This window comes from Panthera pardus, unplaced genomic scaffold (genome assembly GCF_024362965.1).
Source record: "Panthera pardus isolate Hobbes unplaced genomic scaffold, ASM2436296v1 HiC_scaffold_25, whole genome shotgun sequence".
In the NCBI taxonomy this organism is placed as follows: domain Eukaryota; kingdom Metazoa; phylum Chordata; class Mammalia; order Carnivora; family Felidae; genus Panthera; species Panthera pardus.
The window spans coordinates 5,089,177-5,112,502 of NW_026526821.1; the positions used below are offsets into that span (position 1 = coordinate 5,089,177).

Sequence of the window (23,326 nt, forward strand, 5' to 3'; positions counted from 1 at the left end):
AACTTAAAAAAAAAAAAAAAAGCCTTAATGAATGGATGCCTTGTTTTTTAAAAATCATTCATGGGGCGCCTGGGTGGCGCAGTCGGTTAAGCGTCGGACTTCAGCCAGGTCACGATCTCGCGGTCCGTGAGTTCGAGCCCCGCGTCAGGCTCTGGGCTGATGGCTCGGAGCCTGGAGCCTGTTTCCGATTCTGTGTCTCCCTCTCTCTCTGCCCCTCCCCCGTTCACGCTCTGTCTCTCTCTGTCCCAAAAATAAATAAGAAACGTTGAAAAAAAAAAAAAAAATCATTCAGAGTCTTCAGGCCATCGCAGCACAGAAAAAATTTAATTTTAGAGAGTTAGCTTGCTAAATTCCTTCTCTCGAGAGCAGAAAGTGTGTGCGGTGGCCTGGCATATTGGTCCCGGTGGAGGATTGCACTGGAAAGTGGAGCTTTGTGAGTTTGTGCCTAAGGGGCCTATGAATTTGCTTACAGCGTGTGCAGCCTGAAGAGGTATTACTCTCAGTAAGGTCTGTCGGCCAGTTAGAATGTAAGCCTGTGTCGGTGGTAGGTGGGAAAAAAAACACACCAAAAAACACCCCGAGCGCAATCCATTGTGGATGAAAAGACACCTAAGTGACCTATACTTGGGCTCTTAGTTGAACAAACCAGCTTTAACAAGACATTTATTGAGACAGTTGGGGAAAATTGAACTTGGACTGGGTGGTAGCTGATGGTAAGGATTATTATGAATTCTGTCAGATGTGATAGTCACATCAGTTTCGTTCAGAGGAGAAAAGGCCTTATCTAACAGAAACAAGCAAGTTTTTATGGGCGAAATGATTTGATGCGGGAGGTCTGCTTTCAGATACCGCAGCAAACAATAAACAGGCACAAAGTTGGGAGGAAGGATAAGGGGGAGAAGAAGGGCAGAATATCGATACTTGTTGAGGCTGGTTGCCGGGGACGGCGGGTTTATTATACTGTTCTCTCTGTTTTTGCATGTGTGTGAAAATGTCCACAGTACAGGTTTTAAAAAATGGAAGTTTCATCTGTGACCAAACATCTGCGCAAAGAGTTGGAAAGCTGGATTCCCAGTTCTGAAGGCACTACAGAGTTACAGTAAGATGCATTTTTAGCTTCAAAAGACAGACTGATAGACTGTATTAGCATTTAGGGAACAGTGTGTTTGTTTTTCAGAGGTTTAGTTTTTAAGAGGTATCTATCTATGAAAGAAGTTGGAGAGGGCATGCTTCTATTGAATGGAAAACCTAGGTGTCCGCAAAGGATATCTGAACTTTTGTAGAAAATAGGATTAAGTCAGAGGAATATAGACAGCCTACTTGGATCTTATTGCTGGAAGGAGCAGTGTATGTTTAAGCTTGAATAAGAGACATCCTCCAGAGCAAAAAGCATTCCATTTCACCTGCTTTGTTCCAAGTTTGTAAAAATGTTCTGTTCAAGGACCACGGGCAAACTGTGTGCCCCCAAAGTGGACACGCTATATTAATTTGAGCCCAGAACCAAACCACTGAACTCTTTCTCTGAACTATAAGATACACTTGAATCAAAGATTGTCAATTAAACAACCCCCCAAGCCCTCCCTGTTAAGTGAACTAGTTTGAACAGGAACAGGAACTTGAGTATGCTGATACTTGTGAAATAGAGCACAATCCAGACACATGGCACTATTCTCTAAATCAGAGATGGGCAATTTTTGTTCTATACAGGCTCTGATAGTAAATATTTTAGGCTTTGTGGGCTGGAAGGTCTGATGCATCCAGTCAAGCCTGCTGTTGTAACCTGGAAGGACTCACAGACATGCCTAAACGAATGGGCACGGCTATTTTCTAATAAAACTTTATTTACGCATACACCCAGGGGGCTGGATTCGGTCCGCGGGCCAAATCATTCTGATCTCACTCTTTCAGAGCCTCTGAGCATATTAGCTAAGCCAACCTTAACGGGCTGTCTTTCCCACCAGGTTCGGTTTGAAGAGCTGACCTCTGCTAGTACAGCCTCTGTTTTGTTAAGTAACCCCTGACATAATGCTCAGGGTTCGCATCTCATTTTTCCTGTTGGTGTACTGGGGATAAAAACATGTACCTCTTTCCTCCCAGCAGGATGAGGTGGCAAGGAACAAAAGAGTCAGAGTGGTGGACTCAGTATCAACTTTGCTTCCCCTCTGATCATCATAACGCATTTTACTTTTGTTGCTCTGTATTTTCCATTTCCTGTGAGACAACAGATGAACATCACAGATTCCCTGAAATTGTCTCTGTTTAAAAAGAGAGGGTTTTTTTGTTGTTGCTGTTGTTGTTGTTGTTGTTGTTTGTTTTGTTCTTCTTTTTAGAAAGTGTTTTTCTAATGTTGGTTTATTTTTAAGAGACAGAGAAACGGAGCGTGAGCGGGGGAGGGGCAGAGAGAGAGGGAGACACCGAATCCGAAGCAGGCTCCAGGCTCTGAGCTGTCAGCACAGAGCCCGACGCGGGGCTCGAACTCACAGACCTCTAGAGATCATGACCTGAGCCACCCAGCTGCCCTCAGGCAGAGTATTTTTAACTTTATTTTGTTACCAAGCAAAGCTCCCAAGGGGCACAAAAAGACTACGTCTCTGGCCCCAGGCTACACAGCTAGTGATTGGCAGAGGTGGGATTCAGAACAGGGAGTCTGGGCTACAGAATTTGTACAAAGCTGCCATGCTTTGGCTTTAGTGCATGACTAATATTTATTAAGGACCTATTAAGTCCCAGGCACTACACTAGGCCTTATGAACGCAGGGGAGAATAGATCAAACCGCATTTCTGCTCTCACGGAGCTTTCAGTCCATCGGCAGAGATAGCCTTGAAAAAGCCAACATAAATGAGTGAGCTAAGTTCGGGAGTGGTGGTGTAGGACGTGTGACAGGTGAGTGTGATCAGAAGTGCCAGGCAGGGCTGTTGGAGCGACGGAGTTGCTGCTTTACCTCGAGCGGCCGGAGAAGGCTTGTCAGGAGCTCTGACAGGTGCTCTAGGATTTGAATAACAAGACGGAGATGTTTCCTCGTGGAGCTGGAGAAGGGGTCCGGGCATGGCAGACGGCAAGGGCGCAGGCTCGGAGGCTGGACGGGCTTGTTGGCCGGGACTTTTGCATCTGGAGGACGCTGAGCACTGGACACAGGAATGGGAGGAGGGGGGACACTCCCACGTGTGCCCTTTGGCCCCTCACGGGATAAGGGGTTTGCCTTTTGCTCAAGGGGCCAGGGGGTGCCACTGGAGAGTTCTAGTCAGAGTAGTGCCCAAAGCTGAGTTACATTGTAAAGGACAGACTGTGGAGAAACAAGCCAGGCCTGGAAAAAGCGCTGTGGTCCAGGGATCCAGGCAAGGCCAATGGGGTCTCGATGGCGGGGGTGGGTGTGAGAGCAGCGAGTGGGGTCGATAGATAGTTCTGACGGGAGAGTCAGCTCAGAGACAGACCCTGTGCCTCCCTCCACCCAGGCTGGGCTGGGCACCTCTCCTCGTCCTCCCTGAGCCCTGTGGTGGCATCTAAGCCCAGCATGGCCAGATGTCCGTTCTTGTCCATCAGGGCCGCTCTTCCCCGTCTTGGATCCCCAGGGTCTAGCATGCTGAATGGCAGCACAACAGACCTGCAGAAGTTCACGCTGAATAAGTACACCAGGCATTATGCGAGGGTGGAGTTCGTATTTTCCACCTGACACACTTGAGGTGTGGACAGGAGGTCCCGGGGACACAGTCTGGGAGGCCACCGGAAAGCCCCCTTGTAGGGTTCCGGAGCAGGGTTAGGACTGAAGAGGGTCATTACTGGTGGGTGGAAGCCTGAGCCGAGGAACGGAGCCCCGGGCAGCAGAAGCTTCCAGTAGCGGAGCCCTGGAGAACACATATCCCAGCGGTAAGAAACGAGGGGACCCTTGAAGCCAAGGGTTTGGTTTCTTTGGGTTGTTCCGTTTGGGTCGATCATCTCTGCCACTTGCCACAGAAGGGTCAGGTGAGATGGGGACTGAAGGGCAGCCACGGGCTCTGGTAGTTCGGAGGGTCTACGGTGACCTCAGTGCGAGCTTTTCCAAGGCAGCCAAGGAGCAGAAGCCAGACCAGAATCAGTTGGGAAGGCACGAGGAGTTAAGGCAATGTCATGTTTAGTTCACTAGCTGAGTGGTCACTTATTGGCTAGCCCTTGTCTTCCAGGCACTGGCTAGCAGTTGGGCACTTTTGGGAATGGTCGCCGTTCTTGTGAGCTCACAGCCCGGCAGGGGAAAACAGACCCTTTGAAGGAGAAGCAGCTGGAAGGATGGAGGTCAGTTGCTTTTCTTGGATAGAAGAGCCCAGAACACATTTGCATTGTTTATATCTACTCTGAAACCCTTTATATATATATATATATATATATATATATATATATATATATATATGTAGTATATATCATATGTATATCGTATGATGTATATTATATACGTATAATTTGAATGGCCCAACAATTCTACTTTAAGATGTGAACATATTCTTCTCAAAAAGACATGGTCATAGTATCACTATTCTTTCTTTTGTCTTAAATCTTAAGCACTCATTGTGGTTTCAGAGCCTTGTTAACTTCATCCATAGATTAACACTTTAGATACATTGAATAGGTTAGGGGAAAAAAAGTCATGTAATAATTTATTGCCTATGTACTGTTACCTGACATTGTATTATGTACTCTGGATAAATTTTCTTAGTGATTCTAGAACTGATAATTTTTTCTCTCACACTGCATATATATTATATATATATAATTTATTGGTTTTATTTTTTATTTTTAAATTTTTTATGGAAGTGTAATTAACATAGTGTTATGTTAGTTGTGCACTGTAGCGATCAACAATTCTATATATTACTCACTGCTCATCATGATAAGTGTGCTCTTACTAAATTTTTTTTATGTTCATTTTTGAGAGAGAGAGAGAGAGAGAGCGAGCATGAGCGGGGGAGGGGCAGAGAGAGGGAGACACAGATTCCGAAGCAGGCTCCAGGCTCTGAGCTGTCAGCACAGAGCCCGACGTGGGGCTCGAACTCACAAGCCTTGAGACCATGACCTGAGCCGAAGTCAGATGCTTTATCGACTGAGCCCCCCAGGTGCCCCACAATAAGTGTGCTCTTAGTCTCCTTTATCTGTTTCACCCATCAAATAGTAGCACTATTCTCAATAGTCAGAAACGGGAACCCACCCACACATCCATCATGAATACAATCCATCATGGATTATGAATTGTGGTTCCATTCATACAAGGAAAACTATGTAGCTATAATAGTGAATGATCTAGGAGTCTACCTAATAATGTGGATGAACTTCGCAAACATAATAATGAGTGATCGAAGCCAGACACAAAAGGGCACATACTACACGATGGCATTTATACGAACTACAGGAACAAGCAAAGCTAATGGCATCTGGGCTGCTTGAAGGCAGGAGAGTGGTCATCCTTGGGGTAGGAGAGGAAGTGGAAGGGGGCCGAGGGGCTTTTGGAGGTGCTGGTAAAATTGTAGAGCCGAGTGCTGGTCACCCCAGTGTGTTCAGTTTGTGAAAATCCTTCAAGTGGAACGCTTGCTGTTTGTACACTTTTCCATATAGTGTTATGCTTGGATTTTTTAGAAGGCACTGATTTTTAGAATCAAGGTGCAAGGGAGAGTATAACCATGGACTGAGGAGAAGGAGTCCATGAAAAGGGAAAGATGACATACTGACTTTTTTTAAAAACGGCTTTTTATTTGTTTATTTTAAGTCATCTCTACACCCATCCTGGGGCTTGAATTCACCACCCCAAGATCAAGAGTCCCATGTTCTGCTGACTGAGCGAGCCAGGCGCTCCCTAAAGCGAAAGACGACAGAGCAGGAAGAGTGGAAGACTGTGGGGGTTGGATTGTATGAGACCAGACTAGAGCTTGGTGCACCCATAGAAGAGTGTGCTTCTTTCCTAGAAGAAGGAGGGCGGCCTTCCTGGCAGCTTGGCCAAGGTGGTCAGTAGAGAAGTGACTTCATGTTGGTCAGCATTGCTTGACGATTTCAAATATTTTGAACAGTAGGAATGCTGAGACCCACGTGCACATACACAAACCCCAAAGGTTGTTGGTTTTGTCTTACAACCTGTTTTCCTTTTCAAATCTGCCTCACATCTGAGTGGAGAAGTCACTGCATATTTAAGTAATATCTTTCCATTCAGTAATATTATGTCATGCCTGGCACTCTCCCACCTCCTCTAACTCCATCCCCAACCTGGTGAGTCGGCAGGAAAATGGAGATGTGTAATGTCAGAATGGAGCACATGCTCTGCTTTGAGCTGCAGAGTTCTTTCCTATCAGGTAGCCCGAGTAAATGTTTCCCGTTAACCGTCAGTGTAAAAGTCAGAGTCATAAATAATGACAGGTTTTGGAAGCCGTGATTAAAGCCACAAATCAAAGGGGAATTTCCACGTATGCATGGTGTGGAAAGGACGGCTGCTCATGAATTAAGTTGGTCTTTTCGGCCAGCCCATTGCGTAGCGCCAGTAATAACCCTCGGTAGGCCCTCAAAGATTTGCAATAGAAAACATTATGCATTGGTCGGATCTGCTCATACAAGAGCTAATCAATCAGCGTGGGTCTTGTTAGAGAATGGCATTTATATAGAGAAAGTTTGCTCGTGCAACTTGCTGTTGAAATTTAGTTAAGTCAACAAGGACCTGCAGTGTTTGGGGGTCAGTTTCCCCCTAAAAGCCAGTGAAGAATCAAGAGTGTTCTTTCGCTTTTAGATGGGCCAGGTTTGTCTAGTCTAGCTATTAGAAATAGTCCCAATAGAGGAATCGGCGTTGATGAATGAAACCACTTTAAATACCACATTAATGGATGGTTTACTGTGGTTCCTCCCAAAATTGTTTAAGGCCTTACAAAGACTTAGTAATTGTTCATCGAAGAGTGGCTAATGAGACGCTCTATAAAGTTATCGATTATGTAAGTTCTGCATTACTGCATTCTTCTTTTTTTTTTTTAAGTACCAATTTTGCAAATAAGGCTAAAGTCCTTCTTCACCATCAACCAATATTCTAACATTCTGAGATGGACATAGACAGAGTGGGCCACATCCATCGTGTTCTCCCCACCGATGTCCCCTAGTGCTGTGTCAGAGACAGAATATTGGATTGTATGGAAAATTGGGCTGGCCCAGGGTGGCATAGCTCACATAGACTTATAGTGACAGGATGGCATGTTGAATGGGGAATCGTAAATGTTGGGAATGCCTGGAGAATGGGTTCTTGATGAAAATACTTGCCAGGATAGACATGCTTTAACGTTCTGCCTCCGTCTCTACCTCTGTTCACGTCTGGGCCGATGAAGGGATCTTGTTGGGTATGTTTTATTGTGTTTATTCTTTCTCACCTTCCCACTTAAACCCAATTCTAGCGTGTCTGTTCAGTCAGGGCCTGGTGGCTTCCTGTGACATCTCTGCCTTCCCCAAACTGGTCAAAGGCAGCAGGCACTCCGCGTACTTTCCTCTGTTACGCTCTTCCCTTCATCTGGAATGTTCTTTTTCCCTTTCCCAGATCCTCTCTCTCTTCCCTTATGGTGAATTCCTACTTGCCCTTCAAGGCCCAGCTCGAATAGCACCCTGGCGTAGGGAAGCATCTGCCAGCTCACCTTCCGCTTCCAGGCAGAGCTGGCTTCTTTCCTGGCTTGTTTCCATCGCTATCCTATGGCTCTTGGCCACCAGAGTGGGTTATTATGGGTGCGATGCTCTTTGTTCCCTTGGGAGCTTTTCGGGCCCCGGGACCATGTCTTTCTCATCTCTGAATCACCAGTACCCAGCTGAATATTGAATTATGGTTTACCGTCGTCACCTGAAGCTAACCGCCGTGGGGGGGAAAACATGTTTGAGGTGGGTTCGCCATTAACATGCTTTCGGTTTTGGTACTAGATCATTTCATCTTCTTCTTAGTGCAAGATGGCCAGTGACATTTCTTTTCTTTCTTTCTATTCGAGTATACGTTCTGTGCTTTGAACCTGTAAAAGCACGTTCACCTAACGTTATACTTAAAACGTTCATTTGTGCTTAGCCTTTTTCAAGACAGATCGGTGTCTTGTGAAGAACGTTGACACACAGGCGAGTGTTCAAGGATCCATTGTGTTTCCACTAGAGCGTGCTCATCTCATTTATTCCATGCCCCAGACTGTTTTAAATGATGAATATACTGGCTGTGTTCATTATTTTTGGTAGATGACCCTTGAGTTAGCATAAAAGAGGATGAATCCTTTTTTCCTCAGAGTTGTAGGTTCCAGAGATCTGTTTTTCTGGTGGAACTTTAAATCAAGGAAGAGATTTTTTTTTTTCTTCGATTTCGCTACCTAGCATCCGGTTAAAGGATTAGGGATGACGTCATTCTTTGCAAATTGATCGGAACCTCATCGAAGAGAAGCCCATCTCATCTCGGGTTGTGTGGGCTCAGGGCTACTGCTTCAGAACCACTCTGGTTTGGGTTGGATGGTGGAGGTGAGCTGCATATCTTTTAGCTAGTTAGCTGGGTTTTAAAACCGGGACTGTCCCTGCGGAGGACAGGTAGCAGCCACAGCCGCTGACCGGATGGCCGCTGGGATGTTGGCCATACGGTTCAGGGAAGCATGGCGGCACGTGGGTGTGCAGGGCGGGTCAGGGTGCTGAGCATTTCATACAGCCCACCCCACCGTATCAAACTGCAATCATTCCAAGCCCTTCCCCTAGTGGTCTTTGTTAGCTTTAAATTATCAGTCGTTTTTGGTAGAGGGTCAGTGATGAACTTGCGGATAGACTTGGTGCGTGGCAGAAACTCAGAGGGTGAGCAGGAGTGGGGCAGAGAGGGAGGAAGAGAGGGAATCCCAAGCAGGTTCCACACTGTCAGCATGGAGCCCTGTGGACGGCTCGAACTCACAACAGTGAGATCATGACCTGAGCCGAAACCGAGAGTAGGACACTTGACTGACTGACCGCACCCCCCCCACCCAGGTGCCCCTGTACCTCATATTTCTAACTTGAAAGCTTGAGATTCCTGGTGTTTGTGGGTGACCTAGACTTGCTGGGTCCGAGAGTCATTGACTACTCAGGATATCACCACTTAGACCTCAGCTCTTGGGTTCCTGTGAACAGTTCACCAGACAATAGGCCCTCTTAGCAGGGCTAGAGATGTAAGCTCTAGAAAATTCTTTGTGAGAGCAGGAGTCATCTTATGAGCTACGGACCTGTCAGGAGGCACAGCAAGCTGGCTTGGCAGATCTTTACCATTCATTCATTCATTCATTCAGCAACTTAAAAAAATTTTTTTTAATATTTATTTATTTTTGAGAGAGAGAGCGCGAGCAGGGGAGGGACAGAGAGAGGGAGACACAGAATCCGAAGCAGGCTCCAGGCTCCGAGCCATCAGCACAGAGCCCGACGCGGGGCTCGAACTCACGAGCTGTGAGATCACGACCTGAGCCGAAGTCAGACGCTCAACTGACTGGGCCACCCAGGGGCCCCTCATTCAGCAACTTTGACTGAGTGCCTGCTGTGTACCAGGCATATCAGTGAATCAAAGATTTTTCAGGGGTGTGGGGAGAGGAGTGGACCAGCTGATAAACAGTAGACCTAGGATGTAAACATTTTGTGTGTTATAAGGTGATAATTTCTCTGGAAAAATAGGATGCTAGATCATGGTAAGGTGGGGAATAGGTGGGAGGCTTGCAATTTCAAAATAAAGGTCAGGGAGGACCTCACTGAGTGGATGAAAGGGCAGATTTTGAAGAGAAAAAGAAGGGGCGCCTGGGTGGCTCAGTTGGTTAAACGTCTGACTCTTGATCTCGGCTCAGGGCATGATCTCACAGTTGGTGAGTTCAAGCCCCACGTGGGCTCTGCACTGAGAAGGCGGAGCCTCCTAGGGATTCTCTCTCTCTCTCTCTCTCTCTCTCTCTCTCTCTCCTCTCTCTCTCTCTCTCTGCCCCTCCCCCACTCTTGCTTGCTCTGTCTCTCAAAAATAAATAAATAAACATTAAAAAAAAGTGTTAAAAAAAAAAAGAGGAGGTTATCAGAAAGGACATCTGAAGGTTATCAGAAAGTTCCAGGTGGAGGGAACCACCCTGCAGTGCAATGGCCCTTAACCAGTGAAGGGCCTGGAGTGTTTGGGAAGTAGCTGGGAGCCACGTGGCTGGAGGAGGGGACGGAGGAGGAGGGGACTTGGCTGGAGGAGGGGACGGTGAAGGGGAGAGGTGAAGGGGAGAAGGAGGAGTGGGAGTGCCCAGAGGGGCAAAGGTGGATCTTTCCTACTGACCCCAGACCCTGCCCTTCGTGGGACCAACCTCTCACCAGGGGCTGTTCAGGTAAGGACACCTGATCCTCTCTTTCACAGTGGTTCTCAAATGGGGGCTTGTGGCAGCGACTAGAGATGTTTGTGATTGTCACAACTCGGGGAGAAGGTGCTCCTGGCATCTAGGGAGTTGAAGCCAGGAATGTTGCAGGGCATCCTGCAGTGCACGCCTCCCCCCTCCCCGCCACAGAGAGTGAGCGGGTCAGTAGTGCTGAGTGGAGAAATCCTAGGCTAGTGTTATATAGTTTATCAGCTGTTGATTGATTCAGTCTGTCTTGGAAAACTTAATAAAACAAAGAAACACATCAAGACACCACAGAAAGAGGTGATTAATCACAGCCCCTGGTCAGGTGCCTTCACAAGTGACATCGAAGATAATGCTGGCCATTTTCATTCGCTTTGGGGAAAGGGGATCCGAACCTTGCTTGCATGGACATTTTGGTAAACTCCGGTGCTTTCATGAGATAGGTAAAGAAAAAATCTAATCTGTCATTTATAGGTAAATAGTAATAATCTCACTGATAATCTCATTAATTCAGACTCCAGTAGGATTTTCTAATTTTGAAAAGGGCCAAGGATGTTGATCCACAGGAGGGAAAATGTTTACCTAAAAAATGTTCTTTCGGTACTTGGAATAAAAGGCATTATTATTTGCACATGAATGTGATGTTATCAATGGGAATATTTTCCTTGGATTACACTAATCCAGTATTTTTCAGAAGTCAGTCTTTTTTTTTTTTTAATGATTATTTGTTTTGAGAGAGAGAGTGGGAGCGAGTGGGGGAGGGGCAGAGAGAGAGGGAGAGAAGGACTCCCAAGCAGGCTCTGTACCATCAGCGCAGAGCCTGACTCGGAGACTGCTCCCAAGAGCCAGGAGATCATGACCTGAGCCGAAATCAGAGTCAGATGCTCAACCAACTGAGCCGCCCAGGAGCCCCCAGAAGTCAGTCATTTCTGTACTGCTTTTCTTATTTTTGCTTTCTCTCTATGCCATTTGTATTTTTCTTTATGTCAAATGGCTTATTTTTAAGCAAATTTGGAAAACTTGTAGCAGTTGCTCAACATGAAACTTAACCAAAATATCACGAGATAAAAAGAAAATGACGTTAAATTCTAGACAGTTGCCAGCGCAAGACCTGTGCTGTATTAAAAAGGAAGGCTCACCAGTTTTAGGGAAGAGTTCAAGGCGTCCGAGCACCAAAAGGAGACTTTGTTGATTTAATTAGAGGATTGAATGGGAATAACTTTCCCACTGTGTGAGTTAGCGATGCTCCGTGTACCTTCCCTGTGCCGCACTGGGGGACGCAACGTCCCAAGCTGTCCCTACTCTGTGGCCAGGTGGCCGGCTGGCTTGGGTCAGAGCAGCAGTCGGAGAGTGTGGGACCAACTCGAGGCGCACTGGAGTCCGGTTCTCTGGCTCGGACTGGCTGCCAGCAGCATATTGATGCAGGGCTCCCCAGACCAGCGACTCTCAGATCGCTGGGGTCTTTGTTCTGTAGAAGACGGAATCTGTGCCCCTGGTTCTTAAAAATCCCTGTAACTCAGATCTCTTACTATTTCAGATGTGCTTGACACATCTTGACTCCCTCTGCCCTTCCTTACATGTTTCCTGTGAATCCCCAATACCTTCCTTCTACTATATCCATTGTTAGGATGATTGGATATTTTTGATTAACTCGTGTACTTTATATTGAATGTTCGAGTGCCTTCACCTTATTTTAGCAATTGTACGGCGGTTTGTGACCTGCTTTCTCTCCTTTTGAGACTAAGATCTCTCACTTTTGCAAGCAGAAGCGAATTCATGTCCTGGTTGCTTTGTAACTCAGGTTGTGGGGGTGGCTCGCTGCCACGTCTCACATTTGTCGTTGTGGAAACTAGATTTTCTCCGCTTTCTCAGGGGCTGCTGGACTCCTGAATTGAATCCCGGTAATCAAAGTCTCGGGAGACTGACTTCTACAGAAGCCAATATTTATTAAGTGTCTGCCATGTGCCAGGCATTATGTGACACGGTCCAGGGTTTTAAAGGGTCCCCAAGTCCCAACGGTGGAGCCAGAAACCGTCTACTTAGAGTTCATAATGCAGCACCTTTATGTAAAACGGTGAAACCTGACCACTGTCTGGTTCCATTCACTACCCTCCTACTTCACATTATAGTTTTTATTATATAGTGTATCTGCAGATGCTATAAATTCCACAAAAACAGGATTATCGTGTGTGCTTTGTATTGCTCTAGATTATCGTACATATTTTTGAAGAAATTAAGAAGAAATCTAGTTTTTAAAAAAAACTTACCAACATATTTACCATTTCCAACGTTCTGGATTCCTTTTGAAGACAAAGTTTCCAGATGATACCATGTCTCTTCAGTCTGCAGAACACTTTTACCATTTCTTATGGTCTGTGTTGGCTGGCTCTGTTTAAAAGGATGTGTTAAAAACAATTTTCCCCCCTTTTGTTGTCGTCTGACAGTGGCCCTACCTCATCATCATTCCCAAAGGGTGTGTCACCAGATATCTCGTTCTGGATTGATAGGTTTTCCTGTGAGTCCTTCACGGATGTGATCTGAACGTTCTCCTGCCCCCACTGCTTCTGGCAGGCGCTAGAGAGCATTCCAGCCCTCCTTCTTTGCGCAGACATAGTGTTCGCTCTTCTCTGCTGTTTTCAAGGTCAGCAGCAGTCTGACTAGGATGTGTCTAGGTGTGGTTTCTGTGTATTTATCTTCTTGGGCTTTGCTGAGATCCTTGATTCTGTACAGTTACTTCTTTCACCAAATTTGGGGGATTTGCCATTATTTTATCATTCCGTTAAGTCCACTCAGTGAATTTCTCAATTTCAGACAGTACTTCAACTTGAGAATTTTTATTTAATATCTTGTAATAGTCACCACGTCTTTGCTGAGATTCAGGATCTTTGTAGTCATTACAGGTGTATTTCTATTATAGCCATAAGCACTTTATAATAGTTACTTTAAAATCCTTGTGTATTTCTAGGGATACCTGGGTGGCTCAGTCAGTTAAGCGTCCCAACTCTTGGTTTTGGCTGAAGTCACGATCTCATGGTTTGTGAATTGAGCCCTGCGTGAGGCTCTGTGCTACAGCACGGAGACTGCTTGGTTCTCTGCCCTTCCCCTGCTCTCTCTCTCCCCTCTCAAAATAAATAAATAAACTTAAAAAAAAAGTATTTAATAAAGTAAAATAAAATCCTTGTCTATTTCCAACATCTGGGTCCCTTCAGAGTCACTCTGTGATTTTTTTTCTCTTTTAAAAAGGCTAGCTCATGTTTTTCTGTTTCTTTGTTTATTGAGTAATTTTGGGTTGTAACCTGGATATTGTGAATATTACATGCTATACGGTCTCTGGATTCTGTTATATGCCTCCAAAGAGTGTAGATTTCTTTGTTTTGTTTCAGGAGGTACTTAACAAGAATGAGGTCCCACTGTTAACGGTCTCTCCTGTGGTGGGTAGTATCCCAGATCTCAGTTCAGTTCTCTTAGCTTTAGCTGTGCTGTAGAATTTGCCACAAACATGCATGGTCTAGGGGTCAAGATAGAGTTTAGGCCAAGTTTTGTTTTTGTTTTTGTTTTTTTTTAACGTTTATTTATTTTTCAGACAGAGAGAGACACAGCATGAACAGGGGAGGGGCAGAGAGAGAGGGAAACACAGAATCGGAAGCAGGCTCCAGGCTCTGAGCCATCAGCCCAGAGCCCGACGCGGGGCTCGAACCCGCGGACCGCGAGATCGTGACCTGAGCCGAAGTCGGACGCTTAACCGACTGAGCCACCCAGGCGCCCCTAGGCCAAGTTTAATACAGAGGCTTCCCCCTCTGATGTTTCCCTTTCTGAGAATTCCCACCACTTCCTGCCGCACTTTCTAGTGGCTATGGTTGCCCTGAAGCCTGGAGATAGAAACATAAGCAATATTGGTAATATGACGTGCTCAGTGATTTAATAATAATAATAGCAGCTGATCTTTTCGAAGTGCTTATGTGTTTCAGGTTCTAACTGTATCTGACTGTCTAATGTCATTTAATCTCCACTACAGCAGTCATCTGAGAAAGGCATCCATTTTAGGGTAAGGAAACAGAATCAGAGAGGGGAGCTTTCTATCCCGAGTTACATACCTTCTAAGAGGCAGCGTGGATTTCATAACCAGGTATTTTAACTCAAGGACTCACACTCTTATTGATGATAAGTAATAAGCAATAGGCCTGTAACATCTTTTCAGTGAGAGATCTGGGGTTTAATTTTTAATCTTTCTTTTTTTTTTTTTTTTGATGCTTTTCTTTGCCATGGGTGTTCTACAGTATGCATCTACATACGGATTTGTGGGTTTTTGCTTCTTTGTTTTTGAGAGAGCGAGTGAGAGATTGGGAGCAGGGGAGGGGAATAGGGAGAAGGAGAGAGAGAATCTTAAGCAGGCTCCATGCTCAGTGCTGATGTGGGGCTTGATCTCATGACGATGAGATCATGACCTGAGCCCAAATTAAGAGTTAGATGCTCAACCAACTGAGCCACCCAGGTGCCCCAGTATGGATCTGTTATTAATCATTCAGTTCAGGATTTGTACTTCTTCAAATTGAATATTCATTTTTTTTTTTCCATTCTGGAAAATTGTTTGCCATTATCTCTTTGAATATTGCCTCTTCCTATTTTCATTAATCCCTCTTTCTGGAATTCTTATTGGACTTATCTTAGATGTTAGCTTTCCATTCTTCATGTGCCTTAATTGCCGTCCCAGATTTTCCAATTCCCTTTTTCTCTGTGCAGTGTTCTGGGTGATTTGTCAGATCAATCTTCCAGCTCACTAACTCTCTCTTGAGCTGTGTCTAAACTGCTATTTAAGCCAGCTATTGAATTTTTAATTAAATTGTCTCTATTTTTCATTTCTACATGGTTCTTTTTCAAATGTGCCTTTTCTTCCCACCCTTGCGCATCTTTTTTTTTCCATTATGATGTGTATATTTTAAATTCTATAGTCTATTTTACATTTTTCTAATATTTCGAATCTTGGGGGTGCAAATTCCCATTTGTTGTATCTGCTAAGTCTTTGTCTTGAAGGCTTGTAGCCATATACAGTTTGAAATTTTTTCTCGCCTATTTATCTTCAGCAGGGATTGTTTTGTGAAATTGCATGCTTATTGGATTGTGAACGGCTCTTTAGAGCAGCTTCTTGTTCGCTTTTGCCGGGATGCCTAGAACTGGAGTTCTCTGGACAGCGATCCTCTCGTAGCTCAGGGCAGGGCTCCTTCCCTCTGCAGGGGTGTCAGTTGACTCTGCGCTCATAGGCCACGTAGGCCTGTGGTTTGATTTCTCACGAGTGACTACGCCTCTCTCCACTCCCACCCTAACTGTAGTCCCTTTCCTCAACTGTCTTATATGGGGGCTTGGTTTCGAATTCACTACCCATATCTTTTGTCCCCATGTGGGCTTCAGAAGTCTTAGTGCCTGGTACCCCTGGGGGTCTCAGTCGGTTGAGCCTCCGACTTCGGCTCAGGTCATGATCTCACGGTTCGTGGGTTTGAGCCCCACGTTGGGTTCTGTGCTGACAGCTCAGAGCCTGGACCCTGCTTCAGATTCTGTCTCCCTCTCTCTACCCCTCCCCCATTCATGCTCTGTCTCTCTCTGTCTCAAAAATAAACAAACATTAAAAAATAATAATAATAATAAAAAAAAAAGTCTTAGTGCCTAAGACCTGTGTCTAGGTCTTAAATGTTGATCCTGGGGCGTCAACGTAGGCTAACTGCTCTCACTTTTCTATCTTCCTTTCTAGCATTGAGGATGTCCTTTCTGCCTTCTTTCCTGCCTTCCTGCATTTTAAAATGTCTACATTTCTGTATTTTCTACTTTTTATTTTTATTTTTTTGTGGTGGGAAGGGGTTCCTTTCTCTTCAGCCCACCGTAAGTTGTCGGAAATCCCAGTAACTGGGGTTTGAATGGAGTTGTCAGAGCCTCTGCTCCTATGGTAATCTGTACTGGGTTAAGTTGGTAATAATGGGGATGGAGAAAGGGGACTGGGGTCAGAATAGAAATCAAAATGTCAGGGGGCGCTTGGGTGGCTCAGTCGGTTAAGTGTCTGACTTCAGCTGCCGTCATGGTCTCCCAGTTTGTGGGTTTGAGCCCTGTGTCGGGCTGTCTGCTGTGTGAGTAGCCCACTTCGGATCCTCTGTCTTCCTCTCTGTGCGCCTCCCCTGTGGTCTCTCTCTCTTTCTCTCAAAAATAAGTAAACATTAAAAAAAAAAAAAAGAAATCAAAATATCAGTTTATTACTTGCTAGAAGGAGGTGAATATTTGCCCAGAAGGCTAAGGTATTGTGGTGGGTAGATCAGTACCTCCCCACTGGACAAAGTCTAGAATAGGAACCGGACAGTGCTTTTTTCTTTTTTTTTTTCCACACCATTCAGGGGCAGATGGCACCCTACTGACAAATATGAACACCCTGGCAATTTCGAGATGCGTTCCTGCATGCCTTTAATACGAATTGAAGTTTTACCTGAAGACCACACAGCTCCCTGTGGTCTCATAAGTACTGTGCGTTCTCTGGATTTGAATCGGAGTTCTCAAGGAGATTAAGATCTCAAGCTCACTTCATAAATATAGAATCAGAGCAAAGGAAGTTAGATACTCTTAAGAATTCTTTTAATCACTGTGCTGCCAGCAACCTGCCAGGTAGTTTCATGCTAGCCTTCGTAAGGTGGGCTTGGGAAGAGTAGAAGAATGGCCAGTCTCTGCTCCCCTTCCCTCCCTTCCTCCCTCTCTCCTTCCCTTTCTTCCTTCCTCCCTTTTCTCTTTTGCTTTTTTCCACCTCTACTGAAGTATAATTTATATATAATAATATTCACTGAAGGTTAATTTGTTAAAATGAATCTTACCAAGTATGTACTGTTGTGTGACCACAACCACAACCAGGAAATAAAACATTTCCTGCACCTGCCGGAAGTCATGTCATAGCCATTCGCCATCACACCTTTCCCCACCCCTGACCCCAGACGACCACTGATCTGCTATATAATACTATGGTTTTGTCCTTCCTAGAATTTCACATTAGCAGAATCCTGCAAAATGAAGTTGTATGCGTCTGGCTTCTTTCAGTTGATATGATGCTCTTGAGATGCATCTATATTGTTGCATATAAGCGGCTCATTCCTTTTTGTTATTGAGGAGTATTCCTTTGTGTGGGTATACTACAATTTGTTTATCCACTTTGCGGATAGATATTTTGGTTATTTCCAGTTTTTGGCTGTTTTGAATAAAGCTGCTGTGAACGCACAAATACAGGTCTTAGTATAAATATACATGTGTTTTCATTTCTCCTCTGCAGGCACTGAGGAGTGGGATTGTGGTTAAGTGTATATTTCTTTTTTGAAGCAACTGCCAAACCATTTTAGTAGCTGTACCATTTTGCATTTTCACCAGCAATGAATGAGATCCACTTGCTGCTTGCAACACGTTTAATACAGTTTGAAAAATTTTCTTAGCCTTCCTAGTGGGTGGGTAGTATTTCACTGTGCTTTTAATTGACATTTCCATGATTACTAATGATTACTAATGATGTTGAACATCTTTTCCCGTGCTTAGCTGTCATTTGGGTATCTTCTGTGGTGACGTGTCTGTTCAGTTTTTGGTTCCCCCCCGCCCCCATTTTAAAGATTGAGCTCCAAGTGTTCTTTATGTCTTCCGGGTACAGATTCTTTATCAGATGTGTGTTTTACACGTATTTTCTTCCCAGTCTGTGGCTCAGTATTCCATTTTCTTTCCTTTTTTTTTTTTTTTTTATTTAATGTTTTTATTTATTTTTGAGACAGAGAGAGACAGAACATGAGCAGGGGAGGGGCAGAGAGAGAGGGAGACACAGAATCCGAAGCAGGCTCTAGGGCCTGAGCCATCAGCACAGAGCCCGATGCGGGGGCTCGAACTCACGGACCGTGAGATCGTGACCTGAGCCGAAGTCAGATGCCCAACAGACTGAGCCACCCAGGCGCCCCTCTTTCTTTTCTTTTTTTTTTAAGGTACTATTTTTAAGTAATCTTTACACCCAGAGTGGCTCTTGAGCCCACAACCCTGAGCTCAAAAGCCACATGTTCCACCAATGAGCCAGCCGGGTGTTCCAACTGGTGTTCCATTTTGTTACCAATGTCGGTTGAAGAGCAAAAGTTCTCCATTTGATCAAGTTGAATTCATCCGTATCTCTTTTCATGGCACATGCTTTTTGCACCACTCTAGGAAATGTTTGCGTAACTAAAGAGCACAAAGGTTTTTCTGTGTCTTCTTCTAGAAGTTTTATCATTTTACGTTTTTTACGTCCGTGATCTGTTTTGAGTCAATTATTTTTTGTGGTGTAAGAACAAAGGACGTTTTCCCTCACGTGTTTATTCAGTTATTCTAGCTCTGTTTGCTGAATTAAATTACCTCGACACCTTTGTGAAAAATGCATTGGACTTAGATTTGCAGATCTATTTGTAGGTTCTCTCTTATGTTCTGTTAACCTGTATGTTACCCTGAAGCCAATATCACAGTTTCGTGATACTAAATCTTGAGGTTTGGAATTGTGAGTTAAAAATTTTTTAAAATTATTTTTGATAGAGAGAGAGAGAGAGACAGCGTGAGAGGGGAAGGGGCAGAGAGAAAGAGAGGCAGACACAGAATCCGAGGCAGGCTCCAGGCTCATCAGCATGACCTCAGCCGAAGTTGGACGCTCAACTGACTGAGCCACTCAGGCGCCCGGTGTTTTGTTTTCTTTTTCAAAATTGCTTTGACTATTCTCAGTCCTTTGCATTTCCGTATAAATTTAGAATCAGCTTATTGATTTCTGCAAATTGATTGGCATAACATTGAATTTATAGGTAAATTTGGCAAGATTGACATCTTAACCATATTGAATCCATAAAATGGATTCAGTCCAATACAGATCCATGAAAATGGTATAACTCTATTTTTAAAAAAGACGATTTTTGAGAGCTATTTTAGGGTCGCAGCAAAATTGAAGGAAGGTACAGAGATTTTCCTTACACCCCTGCCCCCATACATGTGCAGCCTCCTGCAGTCTTGCAAAACTCACCTATTAGTTCTGGTGGTTTTTTTGTAATCTCATTAGGCTCTTTTGCTTGGACAATCATGCTTGTGAACAAAGACAGTTTTACTTTTCCTTTCACTTTCCAATCTGTATGTTCTATTTGATTTTCTTGCCTTATTGCTATTTCACTTCTACATATGCTATGAACTCAGTAATACGTTGTTATTATTTTTGTTTTAAGGCGTTTTTAAGAGACTTTATAGAATGAGAAGACGGTGGTTGTTTGTATTGACCCACACACACACCATCCTTGAGCCCCTTCTATTTGAGTAGCTTCGGATTTCCATCTTGGTATCATTTTCTCCTGTTTGAAGAACTGCCTTTCACGTTTCTCATAGCACATGTGTGCTGGTGATGAATTTGTTCCACTTTTGTTTGTTTGAAAAAGTCTGTTTCCCCTTAAAATTTGAAAAAGATTTCTTCAAGAGTTCTGACTAGTGTTTTTTCTTTCAGCCTTCTAAAGACACCTTTCATCTTCTTTTTCCTTAATGATATTTGACATGAAGTCTGTAATCTCTTTCCTTTTTAACATGTTTTTAGTTTTGAGAGAGAACAGGGGAGAGGCAGAGAGAAAGGGAAACAGAAGTGGGTTCCATGCTGACAGCAGTGAGCCCCATGCATAAACCCACGAACTGTGAGATCATGACCTGAGCCAAAATTGGATGCTCAATCGACTGAGCCACCCAGGTGCCCTTATAATCTCTTTTTTAATGTAATCTGTATTTTTTTTTTTTTCTGACTGCTTTTTTAGATTTTTTTCTTGATCACTAAGTTTTAGCAATTGATTATGTTGTGTCTCAGTGTGTGATATTTCATTATGTGTAATTTTGGGGGGTTCAGTTTTTTGAATCTTTAAGCTTACAGTTTTTATCAAATTTAAAATTTTTTCAGCCATTCTTCTAAAATTTTTAATGTTTTCTCCATCTCTGTCTTTTTTTTTTTTTCCCCTCTCTTTTTCTGGGACTCCAGTTATACATATGTTATGGTGCTTGATAACGTCTCCTAGTAACTGATGCTTTGTGTGTTGTTTTTTTTTTTTTTCTATGTTTTTCTTTTTGTGCTGCAGTTTGGATAGTTTCTTTTGTTTTAATTTTTTTTTTCTGATGTTTATTTTTGAGAGAGAGAGACAGAGTGTGAGTAGGGGAGGGGCAGAGAGAGAGGGAGACACGGAATCTGGAGCAGGCTCCAGGCTCTGAGCTGTCAACACAGAGCCTGACATGGGGCTTGAACTCACGAACTGTGAGATCATGACCTGAGCTGAAGCTGGACGCTTAACCAACTGAGCCGCCCAGGCGCCCCAGTTTGGATAGTTTCTATTGCTGTATCTTCAAATTCTCTGAATTTTTTTTTTTTTTTTTTTTTTTTTTTTAGTTCTCTAATCTGTTCATTTCTTTCAGTTTATGTTTTGATTCATTTATTGTGTTTTTCATCTCTTGAATTTACACTGGGGTCTTTTTTTAATTTCTATTTTTCTCATCAACATTTTTTTCATGGAATATATGGCACATTCTTTTTTTTTTTTTTAATGTTTATTTATTTTGGGAGAGAAAGAGAGAGAGAAAATGCGTGAGTGGGGGAGGGGCAAAGAGAGACAATCCCAAGCAGGCTCTGCACTGATAGCACAGAGCCTGATGCGGGGCTCCATTCCAGGAAGCGTGAGATCATGGCCTGAGCTGAAATCAAGAGTCGGATGCTCAGTCAGCTGAACCACCCTGGAGCCCCTATGGCACATTCTTTTAATTGCTGTTTAAAGATAATTTTCTATTCTATCATCTCTGACATTTTGGGGGATTTTTTTCTTCATTATTCCTGATCGTGGTCATATTATTTGACTTCTTTTCATGTGTGGTAGTATTTGACTGGATGCCAGACATTAAGAATTTGGGGTTGTTAGCTATTAGATTTCACAGTACAAATTGTATGAATCCAGTAATGCTGGATTTTGTTATGGTGTGCAGTGAACTTTCTTGGATTGTGCTTGATTCTGTTGAGGCTTGGTGTAAGATCTCTTGGGGTGGGTCTAGAGCAGGCGTTAGTCTAGAGCAATTTAGCCCTACTGCTAAGACAACGCCGTGTTACGGGTCTTTCTCCTCTGGCTGGTGGGAACAGACTGCTATTCCCTACAGGTCAGTGCCGGGAAGGACCCGCCGGCTCCTTTCTGATGTTTCCTCCCGAGTCTCAGTAGTTCTCTATCACGTGTGCATGGCTCAGTACACGGTGGAAGCTTCCAGAGGCTACTGGGCTGGCCGCTGCCACTAGGGAGTGCAGACTCCATCCTCTTTGGCCCCCTCACATCCCCTTTGCAGACTCCATCCTCTTTGGCCCCCTCACATTTCCTTCTCCACAGCTGGGACTCTGGGCGATCGGAGGCTGCTGTCTCAGGGCTTCCTTATTTGCGTCCCTTGTCTGAGGGCCCTGGTCCTGCGCTACCTGTTGTCTAGCGCCTGAAGACTGGTTTCATGGACGGTTTTCTGGCTTTCTAGACGTGTAAAACGTGAGGCCTTTTTACCGTCTTGGCTGGAAACGGAAGTCTTTGACTTTCCTTCAGTTCCCTCGGAGACCATAACCCTTCCCTCCGGCCTTGGTGTTCTTTGATTCCTTTAGCCTCACCTGAGTAGACTTTCTGCTCATCTCCTGAAAGAGCACTGGCCTGGAACACGGAACATTTAGGCACTAGGAATCCTAGCTCTGCCGCTGGCTTTGGGGGTGCGCCTCTTTAGTGGTCTATAAAGTGAGGGAGTTTATCGAGGCATGCTGTAAGGTTCCTTCTTCTTTGCGAGTCTGTATGAGACCACCCATTTGTTTCAGCGTTTGTTTTTCTTTATTTAAGTTTCTTTTGGTGGTATCATTCCTCATTTCGCTGCTTTTCATTGAGCACCTATTACTTGTCAGGTACTATACTGGCCACTGGGGTCACAGCGCCTCCATGGAGCTCGGAGACGAACTCAAGACAGTCACAAAGCCCGATGCTGCCACTTTCATGGGGAGTGTTAAGACAGGCGAGTCCCCAGCTCCGTGAGAGGCTATACGCAGAGGCGGGGCCTTCTCTCTGGCGTCCCCGGAGGGGGACCTCAGCTGGGGTGGGGCTACGGGGTAAGAAGTGACAGCGTCCCGGGCAGTGGAAACAACACGTAGAAAATCACTGAGGTGAAGGACTTTGGTGCATTTGAAGAACTAAGGGAAGGTCACCGTGCCTGAAGCCCAGAGAGGGACGTGGGAGGAATTTCTTCGAAAATTAAAATGTCGGTTTCCTCTCTGGCAGTACAGCATAGTGCTGTGTCTAGAGTCTGACTGTGTTTTGTGTGTGTGTGTGTGTGTGTGTTTAATTTTAGAGAGAGCACGTGAGTGTGATTGGGGGAGGGGCAGAGAGAAAGAGGGAGAATGAGAAAGAATTCCAAGCAGTGCGGAGCCTGACGGGCCTCGATCCCACGACCCTGGGGTCATGACCTGAGCTGAAATCAAGAATGGGACACTGGAGGGGCACCTGGGGGGCTCAGTCGGTTGAGCTCCCGACTTCGGCTCAGGTCACGCTCTCACAGTTTGTGGGTTTGAGCCCCGCGTCGGGCTCTGTGCTGACAGCTCAGAGCCTGGAGCCTGAGTCTCCCTCTCTCTCTGCCCCTCTCCTCCCCTGCTCATGCTCTGTCTCTCTCTGTCTCAAAAAGAAATAAACGTTAAAAAAAATTTTAAAAAATGGGACGCTGGACTCACGGAGCCCCCCAGGCGCCCCGTAGAGTCCGACTGTTTGGTTCTCATTCTGACTCTGCTCCTCCCTGGCTGTGTGGCCTTTCCAGCTGTCTCGGATCCTCTCAGCCTCAGCTCCCTTAACAGAAACGTGGGGATAGTGCGGTTGTCAGGATTTGATGAACCACCGCCATCCGCGAAGCTCTTAGCAGGGTTCCTGGCCTACAGGAAGATCAATGAAGATTAGTTATCACCCAGTAGTTTATGGTTTATGGCTTTTATTTCCAC

At 44.8% G+C, this 23,326-nt stretch overlaps 1 protein-coding gene across 8 annotated transcripts in view; it reads left to right on the forward strand.

Annotated features, from left to right (window-relative positions):
* LOC109253472 (serine/threonine-protein phosphatase 4 regulatory subunit 1-like) overlaps positions 1–23,326 on the forward strand; it is an 81,982-nt gene that overhangs the window by 2,524 nt on the left and 56,132 nt on the right. For 2 of the 8 annotated variants that reach the window (XM_019426431.2, XM_019426434.2), the window contains exon 3: positions 4,159–4,267. The exons of 5 other annotated variants lie outside the window; for them this stretch is intronic. The gene's annotated coding sequence lies outside the window, so the exon portion shown is untranslated. Of the gene's footprint in view, positions 1–1,022; positions 3,866–4,158; positions 4,268–23,326 lie in introns of those variants that run through there. One more of the 8 variants, XM_019426432.2, reaches the window with a different exon arrangement.